Source organism: Oncorhynchus kisutch, linkage group LG3 (assembly GCF_002021735.2).
Source record: "Oncorhynchus kisutch isolate 150728-3 linkage group LG3, Okis_V2, whole genome shotgun sequence".
Lineage (NCBI taxonomy): Eukaryota > Metazoa > Chordata > Actinopteri > Salmoniformes > Salmonidae > Oncorhynchus > Oncorhynchus kisutch.
In genome coordinates, this window is record NC_034176.2 from 37,240,274 (window position 1) to 37,252,978 (window position 12,705).

Genomic DNA, 12,705 nt, shown 5'->3' on the forward strand with positions numbered 1-12,705 from the left:
AGAGAGAGGGAGCTCAGATGACATGTGGTATGTTTGGGATATAGTATTAGGGAAATCTCTCACCCATGGAGCAATCACATTGAGATACAATGTGTATACAGCAGTCTCCAGAGACACAGCAAGTCAATGGCAATCCAGGACCTCGTATAAGATCTATAAATCGTATAAGTACAGTCAGCGTCAAATATCAAGTTGGTCTAGTTTAATTATATTGTTCTCCATGGAAAGTACTGTGCATAGAAAAGTTACATAATATAGGCTTATGGTTTGTGTCCTGTATGTAGGCTACTGTACATGTACATTGACAGCTATTGTATGGAGATGATAATTAACCAATCCATCAGAGCAGTATGTTACTTGTCACTTGCTCAATGTACCCTCTTTAAAACCAAACAAATGGGATATCCTCACATCTATTAACACCCTACCAGCATGACATTATCGAGAACATTCCTCTGTCTTAAGAATCATGGCATTGGAACAACTGTCCATTACACCTTACTATTGCATAAGCTTTGGGAAGGGGTTATCTTTAGAGAAAAGTTGTCTCTTATGACTGCCTTAAGTGATTTGGTTCTGGGTGCTGAGATTAGAGAAAAGGGAAGAGCATGCAGAAGCAATTAACCAATATTCATATTGTATTGTATATGGTGTCAGAATGTAATACTCAGAGGCAGCAACATGGATGGTGTCTGAAATACTTCCTGTGTACGACTTTTGTTGTGTTTATAATCATATTGAGGCCCTGTACGTTAACACAATCACAAGTTCGTAAAGTTTGTGTGGAAGAGGAGGAAACATGGTTGTTATCCATCCATAATGATAAGCCACCAAGTTTAGATAACCTAGATGGGAAACTATTGAGAATAGTAGCGGACTGTATTGCCACCCCTATTCACCATGTCTTTAACCAAAGCCTAAAGGAGTGTGTGTGTCCACAGGCGTGGAAGGAAGCTAAAGTAATTCCACTGCCTAAAAATAGTAAAGCACTCTTTGCTGGCTCTTACAGACGCCAAATCAGATTGCTCTTATTAAACTAATGGAGTGAATTAAGTTTGAAAAAATGCAATGCTATTTTTTTAAGAACGAGTTAACTACTGACTTTCAAGCATGCATATAGGGAAGGGCACTCAACTTGTACTGCACTGACTCAGATAATGAATGATTGGCTAAGATAATGGATAATAAGATGATAGCTGGAGCTGTACTGTTTGAGTGTAGCCTTGCTGTTATTGATCATCATTAGTTATTGAAAACACTCACTTGTTATGGCTTTACATCACATGGTTGGAGAGTTACTTATCCAATATAACTCCGAGAGTATTCATCAGATATGTACAGTGCGGTATTCCGCAGTGCGGTTTCCTTGGGCTGTAACTCTTCTCTATTTTTACAAATGATTTGCCACCAAAAATGTAAATTACTATGTATGCTGATGATTGCACACTCTACACATCAGCACCTACAGCGGGTGAGCTGAGACTCTTAGCAAGGAGTTACAGTCAGTGTCAGAATGGGTAATTAACAATAAACGGGTCTTAAATACAGTACCAGTCAAATGTTTGGATGCACCTACTCATTCCAGGGTTTCTTTATTTTTACTATTTCCTACATTGTAGAATAGTGAAGACATCAAAACTACAACATAACACATATGGAATCATGTAGTAACCAAAAAACAGTGTTAAACAAATCAAAATATATTTTAGATTCTATAAAGCCCTATCAACATTTGTGACTGTAAAGGATATAGGGTGCCATTCAGGATGCATCCTAATTGTAAGGTAGTTCCCCGTCAAGTGTATAGTAGAGAACAGTGAGAGTACAAAGGAAAATAATGTAATATTGGTTAGTCTTACATTTCCCACAATGTAAGGGATTTGGTTGTGGAGTGTGACTTGTCTGGCTCAAACTTTTCAGGGTTTTGTCTACATTAACATACTGTGAGAGAAATGAGCTGTTAATAGATGGATCATCATATTCAAATAATCACATTTAAGGCTGTTAAAAATAGATAACGCAATTTAATATTGGCACTCTAATAAGGAATTGAAAATCTGATCTTGTACTTGAATAGTGCCTGAAATTCACTACTCGATTAAGGTACCTTACAGATAATTGTATGTGTGGGGTACAGAGATTGGATAGTCATTCCAGAATTATGTCTATTAAAAAAAAAGTCTATAAACCAAATTCCCAATTTGACATTATGGGGTATCAGTAGATCAGTGACACAAAATCAAAATTTTGTCAATTTTAAATTCAGGCTGTAACAACAAAATATGGAAAAAGTTAAGGGGTGTGAATACTTTCTGAAGGCACTGTACCTGACCAATATTGAAAACTCAATGCCCCTTTTGCAAAAAATATTTGCTGAATACTCAAAAAAGTCAGGAAGTAAAATTATCGTGAATAATAATAGGAAAAATACAAAAATAACTTACAGCTCTACAGCAATCCTTTAAGTGAACCAATAAAATTCTTTAAAACTTAGGATGCTTAATAAGTGACAAAACAAATAGATAAATAACTCCCTGATAAAATAAAGGTTAAATAAAAAATGTAAAACATTTAAAAGTACAGTATATTGTTCATTGTCCTACGGTTCCAAGTGTCACGGCAGAGTTCCTCCTCTTCCTCTGAAGAGGTGTAACAAGGATCGGACCAATACGCAGCGTGGTAAGTGTCCATGGTTTTTAATGTGAAAAACTGAACATTAACACATATACAAAATAACACCGTGAACTGGCAACGAAACAGTCCCATGTGGCACAGACACAGGAAACAATCACCCACAAAATACCCAAAGAATATGGCTGCCTAAATATGGTTCCCAATCAGAGACAACGATAAACACCTGCCTCTAATTGAGAACCAATCTAGGCAACCATAAACTTACATAAACACCTAGAAAGGACACAGCCCCATAAACTTACAAAAAAAACCTAGACAAGCTAAACACATAAATCCCCCATGTCACACCCTGACCTAACCAAAATAATAAAGAAAACCAAGATAGCTAAGGCCAGGGCGTGACATCAAGCTGTTTAAAGGTACAGTCAACTTAGTGTATGTAAACTCCTGACCCACTGGAATTGTGAGACAGTGAATTATAAGTGAAATAATATGTTAACAATTGTTGGAAAAATTACTTGTGTCATGCACAAAGTAGATGTCCTAACTGACTTGCCAAAACTATAGTTTGTTTACAAGACATTTGTGGAGTGGTCGAAAAACAAGTTTTAGTGACTCCAACTTAAGTGTATGTAAACTTCCGACTTCAACTGTATAGTCACCCTTTCAAGCTGCTACTAGCTTTCACGGTTCCTAAGGCCAAAACTGAAATAGGATAAATATAATTTTCCTATAACGCTCCTTGGTCTGGGAACGAGCTGCAAAAGACTAAAACTGGAGGAGAGGGTATCAATTGTTGAGTTTAAAGCTCTGATAGAGAAATGTTTTTGAATTGTATTTTGCTCTTTGTATATACACTGTACACGCTGACTACTTCCTGCAGACCTCTTGGCCAGGTCCCTCTCGCAAAAGAGGTTTCTAACCACAAATGGTATTTTCCTGGTTAAATTAAGGTAAACAAATACAAAATAACACACACAGATTTGCTGCTCCTATACATTATATACCAGCAGTAATTGCCCATCGTAGTTGAAGTTCAGCAAGCCCCGCCTGCCATTGTCAGGTATTATTTCAAGCCATTTAGGTTAACTGACCAATTCCGAGCACTCTGATTGAATCCATCCAAAGACTACAATAAATGAGAGAAGCACACAGGCACATAAATAACAGTCACAGGCAGTATAGTTCATTCAATGCCAATATACTGTAATCAAAGATAGGCTACAGTAGTAACAGTGCATTAGGGGGATTTTATTTGTTTTAACAGGAAACAAAATGAAATATGACAATGTCAAATTGAGCAACACTTTGCTAGCATTGAGGAAGTCCTCCAGATCAAATTGCTGCTCCATGCGCATGCTAGGGAACAATGACTCTTCTCGTACAACCACTGAAACAAAGAGCACAGACAGGGAGGTATGCATGAGCAAACCCAGAAACAGTGTACAAAAGCTGTAATCCAGTTTAAAGGGCTGAGACTCCTTGTAATTGTGACGGAACATCATTGTGGAATGTGGGGGCAGTAAAACAGAAAAGTACAGATGCTCTTTGAGCAGCAATGGAGAGGTCACTGGTATATTGCTGAGGTGCTGGGCTGAATTTAGTGGGTATTAAAGCTGGTCTCTTCAACTGCTGTTGAAGTTTTGACTGATGTTGAGGCTGCTGAAAATATCCTTCTTCTGTGATAGAAACAACAGCAGGGGACAGAATCATATGAATTAGTTGGGATGTGTATTTATTATTTTACCTATGGGTAAATAGGTTTTTACAATAGCCAAGTACCTAAAGATTCCCTATGCACAGATATTTCCCAGTCGCCATCACTCACCTCAAAGATCTGTACATGTGTCCAGCTCTGGTAGCCCAGGGTGTGGGCCTTCCCCCCCATAAAACAACCAGGCTGATGAAGGGCCAGCAGAACATGAAGTTCCCCACCACATCACTGTGGAATTATGTCAGAAAACAGCATCAGTCAATACTGTCAGGAGATGTAATGAAATACAGGGCCATGTCAGAAGAGGACAGGATATGTAATCTGTTGGAAGATGCAGAACAGGGCCCGTATTCCTAAAGCATCTCATATTAGGAATGCTGACCTAGGATCAGTTTTTCATTTTACATCACAATGAATATGATTACATGGACGTGGGACTTAATCCAAGATCAGCTCTCCTGCTTTTTGGCGCTTTATGAATACTACGTGCCCTTATTTTCTAAAATCAGTTATACTTCGCTTATGCTTTGAACAGGCCAATTGCTGTGTGTTCCAGTTGAGCATCTGGGCACGTGGAGTAAATGGTAGGGTAGAAGATCGCATTCCCAGAGAGTGAGCAGCCACCATCAGAAGCACCATGACCAGCATAACCATGCTGTGTCACCACCACTGCCCACCTGCAGAGCGCGCCAGAGAGCACACAGACGTCAATCCACATTGTTGATATGTCGCAAAATATATGTCAACGTCATTATTTTATAAGTGATGGAAAAATGTGTGTGCCACTATAGGGAAAGACAAGGGAGACGGTGTTTACCCACAGACTTCTGTATATATCTATCATAATTGTATTTGTTTGTTTAAGTGACACTCTTGAAAAAATGCTACTGAATTACTAGGCTACTCATCACTACAACACAAAACCTGTTGGTTTTACTACTTGATTGCTATTGAGATGTGTAGTAAACCAGTAGTGATTTATGTAGTTATTTAAGTAGTAATAAGTGATAAATTGGGAGGTTTCACTACTGGTGAACACTACAAATTTCCTATTCAAATTACTACATAATTCTCCCTTAAATGACTACTGTGTAACTACTGAGCTTTTGGGTATATACACCACATAAAACCTACATACCTAGACAATTCTTACATGTTCACGATTGAATAACTACACAATGCTTACCCATTACTGCTGTATGCCTACTCAATCCCTATTGAATTACTACTGCAGTGTTCTGTCGCGACTGAATTGCTCCTGATCCTTTTTCCATTTCATACATAAACCCCTTTGAATTACTATTGGAAACTGAAACATTTACAACTGTTTGCCTATTCAAAATCACAATTGACATCTTGTTTCAATACTGCGTCACTACTAGACATGAGCACATGTAATTTCCTCATGTTTTCGAACTGTAGTTATATCAACAAACAATAAGCTTGCACAAACTTATTTGGAATTTTTGTATTTATAAAATTATTCACATATTAAATTACCTAGTTACACATTTTTGTTAATCCCATTGAGGTCTTCAGAATCCATTTTTTGTTGCAGCCACATTTCTCCACAACATAACCTTTTAGAAAATAAAGACAAACACAAGAGACAACCAATTATAAGCCACTATCATGCATCTGCTAACAGGGGTCACATAAGACAAGACAGATAAGATCAACGTTGTTTAACAGCAATGGCCTCCAGTTTTCTTAATTGGAGGGCCCCCTTGGCAACAGGTAAGTAAGTATACCAATATCAACATACTGTACATTAGCATACAAACACACATTAGCTAGCATGATGAAAACAGAGGCTACATAGCGATACTAAACAAAAATATAAACGCAACATGTAAAGTGTTGGTTCCATGTTTCATGAGCAGAAATAAAAGATCCCAGAAATGTTACATATGCACAGAAAGCTTAATGCTCTCAAAATGTTGTGCACAAATTTGTTTACATCCCTGTTAGTGAGTATTTCTCCTTTGCCAAGATAATCCATCCACCTGGCAAGTGTGGCATATCAAGAAAGTGATTAAACAGCATGATCATGTCAGAGGTGCACCTTGTGCTGGGGACAATAAAAGGCCAAGCTAAAATGTGCAGTTTGGTCAAACAATGCCACAGATGTCTCAAGTTGAGGGAGTGTGCAATTGGCATGCTGACTGCAGAATGTCCATCAGAGCTGTTGCCAGATAATTGAATGTTAATTTCTCTACCATAAACTGCCTCCAACGTCGTTTTAGAGAATTTGGCAGTATGTCCAACCAGCCTTACAACCGCAAACCACATGTATGGCATTGTGCGTGTAAGCAGTTTTCTGATGTCAACGTTGTTATGGCAAAAGCTACAGACAACGAATAATATTACATTTTATCAATGGCAATTTGAATTCAGAGCTACTATGATAAGATCCTGAGGCCCATTGTCGTACCATTCATCCACCGCCGTATCCTTATGTGTCACGCCCTGACTGTAGTTATCTTTGTTTTCTTTATCATTTTGGTTAGGTCAGGGTGTGACAAGGGTGGTTTGTTTAGTTTTTGTATTGTCCAGGGATTTTTGTATGTCTATGGTTGCCTAGATTGGTTCTCAATCAGAGGCAGCTGTTTATCGTCGTCATTACAACTTGCGTTTCAACCACTCCACCAATGTCTTGTAAACAAACTATAGTTTTGGCAAGTCGGTTAGGACATCTACTTTGTGCATGACACACGTAATTTTTCCAACAATTGTTTATAGACAGATTATTTCACTGTTTCACAATTCCAGTGGGTCAGAAGTTTACATACACTAAGTTGACTGCCATTAAACAGCTTGGAAAACTCCAGAAAATTATGTCATAGCTTTAGAAGCTTCTGATAGGCTAACTGACATCATTCGAGTCAATTGGAGGTGCACCTGTGGATGTATTTCAAGGCCTACCTTCAAACTCAGCGCCTCTTTGCTTGACAAGGGAAAATCAAAAGAAATCAGCCAAGAGCTCAGAAATAAAATTGTAGACTTCCACAAGTCTGGTTCATCCTTGGGAGCAATTCCCAAATGCCTAAAGATACCACGTTCATCTGTACAAACAATAGTATGCAAGTACAAACACCATGGGACCACGCAGCTGTCATACCGCTCAGGAAACAGATACAAAAGTATCTATATTCACAGTAAAACGAGTCCTATATCAACATAACCTGAAAGGCCGCTCAGCAAGGAAGAAGCCACTGCTCCAAAACCGCCATAAAAAAGCCAGATTACGGTTTGCAACTGCACATGGGGACAAAGATCATACTTTTTGGAGAAATGTTCTCTGGTCTGATGAAACAAATAGAACTGTTTGGCCATAATGACCATTTTAATGTTGAGAAAAAAGGGAGGCTTGCAAGCCGAAGAACACCATCCCAACCGTGAAGCACGGGGGTGGCAGCATCATGTATTGGGGGTGCTTTGCTGCAGGAGGGTCTGGTGCACGAGGAAGGGAAATTATGTGGATATATTGAAGCAACATCAAGACATCAGTCAGGAAGTTAAAGCTTGGTCGTAAATGGGTCTTCCAAATGGACAATGACCCCAAGCATACTTCCAAAGTTGTGGCAAAATGGCTTAAGGACAACAAAGTCAAGGTATTGGAGGGGCCATCACAAAGCCCTGACCTCAATCCTATAGAAAATGTGTGGGCAGAACTGGAAAAGCGTGTGTGAGCAAGGAGGCCTACAAACCTGACTCAGTTACACCAACTCTGTCAGGAGGAATAGGCCAAATTCACCCAACTTATTGTGGGAAGCTGTGGAAGGCTACCTGAAACGTTTGACCCAAGTTAAACAATTTAAAGGCAATGCTACCAAATACTAATTGAGTTTATGTAAACTTCTGACCCACTGGGAATGTGATGAAAGAAATCAAAGCTGAAAAATCACTATCATTCTGACATTTCATTCTTAAAATAAAGTGATCCTAACTGACCTAAAGACAGGTCATTTTTACTGGGATTAAATGTCAGGAATTGTGAAACTGAGTTTAAATGTATTTGGCTAAGGTGTATGTAAACTTAACTTCAACTGTATACCAAATAATGATGAAGAGGAAGGTCACTCTCACCTGCTATTGTGGTTGAAAGGTTAGGTTCCTCTAGATTAGAAGACACCACCTGGGCAAAAACGTAAATTCAACATCTCTTCCAACTTGATTGAACGTAAATTAATTTAAATAACGTTGATTCAACCAGTGTGTGCCCAGTGGGCAGCCGATAAACATGATTTCCATTCTGGTATGGTTAAAACTAATCCTGTTTGTGTGCTCACCTGTTCAACAAGGCCTGCAAGGCTGGATATAGGTGACACATTCATATTTTCAGCCATACTGGGGATCTACAATAAAAAAACACAAATGGATACCCTAACATGATTTAATACCAGTGTAACGAGTGCGCTGAGAGTCGGGAAGCAAGTTCAGGGAGTGAGGGTTTTAATAAATAAAATAAACAATTAACACAAACGCACCGCAAAACAGAGTCAATAACACCTGAGGAAAGAACCAAGGGGAGTGACAGATACAGGGAAGATAATCAAGGAGGTGATGGAGTCCAGGTTAGTGTCATGAGGCACAGGTGCGTGAGACTATGGTGACAGGTGTGCGGGATAATCAGCAGCCTGATGACCTAAAGGCCGGAGAGGGAGTGTACGTGACAAACAGACACATGATACAAAAAACAAAGGGAAAATGTCCTTTTCTTTGATCAGTCTCCGGCATATCCTTGGTTTTCGACAGACACGAAAACTAGATTAGAGAAAGAAAGACCTGGTCTGTCCCCCAATGACACCCTATTCCCTATAAAGGGTTATTTGGCTGTCCCCGTAGGAGGACCCTTTGAAGAACCATTTTAGGTTCCAGGTAGAACTGTTTTGGGTTCCATGTAGAACCTTTTCCACAGAGGGCTCAACATGGAACGCAAATGGGTTCTACCTGGAACCAAAAGAAGGTTATACTTGGAACCAAAAATGGTTCTCATATGGGGACAGCCGAAGAACCCATAGGAGAACCCTTTTTTCTATGAATGTAGGGTCAGGACTTCACAGGTGGGGCACTTTCCCAGAATCGTCAATCAGCTCTGTAGCTCCTGGAGGCTTTTCTGCATCATTGTGTGATTGGCCTGCAAGTCTGTCTGGTCGCCTGATACAACTGCAAGTTCTCAATGGTTCTAATAGCATCTGTGGCCATACAGAGAGACATGGGCCCATGTGGAAGAAAATGGAAGTCAATGAGATTCATCCACACTTGCATAAAACATTATAAACAACTGAAAGCACATTTCTGTCCATTAAAATAACATCAAATTGATCAGAAATACAGTGTAGACTTTGCTAATGTTGGAAATGACGATAGTAGCTGGAAACGGCAGATTTTGTTTATGGAATATCTACATAGGCGTACAGACGGCCAGTATCAGCAACCATCACTCCTGTGTTCCAATGGCACGTTGTAGTTAGCTAATCCAAGTTTATCATTTTAAAAGGCTAATATTGATCATTAGAAAACCCTTTTGCAATTATGTTAGCACAGCTGAAAACTGTTGTTCTGATTAAAGAAGCAATAAAACTGGCCTTCGTTAGACTAGTTGAGTATCTGGAGCATCAGCATTTGTGTGTTCGATGACAGGCTCAAAATGGCCAGAAACAAAGACATTCTTATGAAACTCGTCAGTCTATTCTTGTTCTGATAAATCAAGGTTATTCCATGTGAGAAATTACGATGAAACTGAAGCTCTCGTACAACGCTGTGTACTACTCCCTTCACAGAACAGCGTAAACTGTCTCTAATCAGAATAGAAAGAGAAGTGGGAGGCCCCGGTGCACAACTGAGCAAGAGGACAAGTACATTAGAGTGTCTAGTTTGAGAAACAGACACCTCACAAGTCCAGAACTGGCAGCTTCATTAAACAATACCCGCAAAACACCAGTCTCAACATCAACAGTGATGAGGCGACTCCCGGATATTGGTAAATAAAAAGAAAAGATTAAGATGGGCAAAAGAACACAGACACTGAACAGAGGAACTCTGCCAAGAAGGCCAGCATCCTGGATTCACCTCTCCACTGTTGATGTTGAGACTGATGTTTTGTGGGTACTATTTAATGAAGCTGTCAGTTGAGGACTTGTGAGGTGTCTGTTTCTCAAAGGATAGAAATTTGTTTTCCAGAACATAACCGGCAAGATTACATCATAACTAGTGCACATTTCAAATAGCAAATACTTCATAACGGTCAGACTGGTTTTATCAATTGATGAAAATCTGAATGAGGAAAGAATGATCCCTTAGTCAGGGGAGACAGGTGCACCTCTTTGAAAAGCATGCATTGCATTCTTTTAACCCCAATATTACCAGTGTGGGACAGAGGTTATGAAATTCTGTTGAGCTGATATTATTGTAAATGCTGGCCATTTGTCTTCATGTATCCTTGACACTGACAACAGTTACCAGTTAAGAATGGTATCTAACTGTCTACATCCAATGACTGGGGCCCATCAGTCCCTACAAAAGGGATGTCATGCAATTGGACTCAATGGGCATAATGGGTATAACTGCAACATATGAATCAATATATCTGAGGGCAAGGGAACATCATGGAGACAGACAATTTTATCTCCATGAGAAACACAAGCACATACTTGTAGAATGTCTAATTGTTCAGTCTTTAAAGCTGTACATATGATATCTGAAAATAGAAAGCATATCATACTAGTGTCATTGTTTGTCCGTTGAATCTGCCACTAAAACATACCTTCTATAGGAGGGGATTGAGATCTACTTGTACAGGGTTATATCTATTTGTTCCATGCAACATCTGAGTTGATTAATTGGCCCAATATATTCATAGACTTTAAAATAAAGTATTCGGTTTAGAGTGATTAACACAATGCTTAGCATATGTATATATTTTCCCTGACTGTAGCTAGGTTTCGATCCAATTGGCGACAGATTGTCATGATAATATTCTAAAATCTGCATACAAACTATTTGAGCATTTTCCCACCAGAGTAGTGTGTCCGTCAAATGGACTTGTTTTGCAGATAAAAGTTTGTGTGTGATGATGTAGGCCACATAAAATGACCTTTTGCCGTAAAATTCCCATGTACCGAATTAAAAAAAAACTCAAATGGGTTTCCATCCCATTTTCAACTCTTCTGATGGTTCTCACAAAAGAAAGTACATTATATAGTGAGCGCCCACTCTCTTATTGGCACGTGCGCTCTAGGCGACAGCTTGCAGATACAGTGCAGATGGCCTATGATGAGATCATTATGGACAAAAAAGCTAGTTTATTTTTATTTGTCAAACGGCAGCCAAGCATCCATGATCATCTCAGCAGAATAAGACTCTCGATATTTATTGGATCCCTTGCACTTTCCCCACTCTGTGAAGGTCATCACCGTATATTTAATCTGCAGCCTAATAAAATGCATGCTTTCCCGACGAGTGGTAGTGGGAGGTCAATATGATGGTTAGAGGGCCTACATCAATATTTGCGCATAAAAGCGTTTTCACTGACATTTCTCTCATAATTAGTCAAAAGATCCCACCGTGTCTAGTGTATTAGTAATTTTACCGACACAAAAAGATCCTACCTTGTCTAGTGTATTTTGGTTTGTCAACATTTTTACATTTTACCGACAAATGTTCTGTTTCCATAAGGCTTGTCTTTACATTTTTTTTAACCAAAGTACTTTACCCGCATAAAAAGGTTGGATGGAGACTCGGTTGGTAATACACATCATTTGTGTAATTAGGATAAAATGCCTTCTCTGCTTCCATTCTGGAGGTGTCTCCCTGTTGCAACTTGTAATTGATATTATCACTGACTACTCTCCTTTTTGTTCACCTGGAAATCCCCTTTTCAAGTACTGCACATCAACAGCATGGAATGCTTAGATTATAAATGATCACAGGTTCCGATATGGGGTGATGGAGGGGATCTTCCCTCCAATAAACACGAATGTGGGGGGGAATGGGTGTGTCAAGTCAAATCGAAATCAAATGAAAGTTTATTTGTCACATGACATAATACAACAGGTATAAACCATACAGTGAATATTTTATATATATACTTACAAGCTCTTCCTCGACAATGCAGGGTTCAGTATATGAGGTAAGATATTGCGTGTGTGTGTGTTAAAGGTATTACATTTTATTTGGGGTATTATCATTTAACAAGTTTTCTCTTTTAGCATGTGATGTCTAGGGAAATAAACATTTCATTGGTCAGGTGCATGCACAGTCGTCCTGGACAATACAGTGAGTGGCGAGGAGGAGCTTCACAGACATGAAGTTATTTAGCCATTCATTGTTGCCATTGCAATCTGTAGATTGTT

At 39.1% G+C, this 12,705-nt stretch overlaps 1 long non-coding RNA gene across 1 annotated transcript; it reads right to left on the reverse strand.

Moving 5' to 3' along the window:
- Positions 1 to 3,821: 3,821 nt before the first annotated feature.
- On the reverse strand, positions 3,822 to 8,850 carry LOC116361486 (uncharacterized). Its single transcript, XR_004207622.1, has 6 exons — positions 8,641 to 8,850; positions 8,438 to 8,486; positions 5,849 to 5,928; positions 4,864 to 5,025; positions 4,463 to 4,576; positions 3,822 to 4,313 (listed from the first exon to the last, which is right to left on the reverse strand). It is a non-coding gene; the product is annotated as an uncharacterized LOC116361486 (long non-coding RNA).
- Positions 8,851 to 12,705: the final 3,855 nt, after the last annotated feature.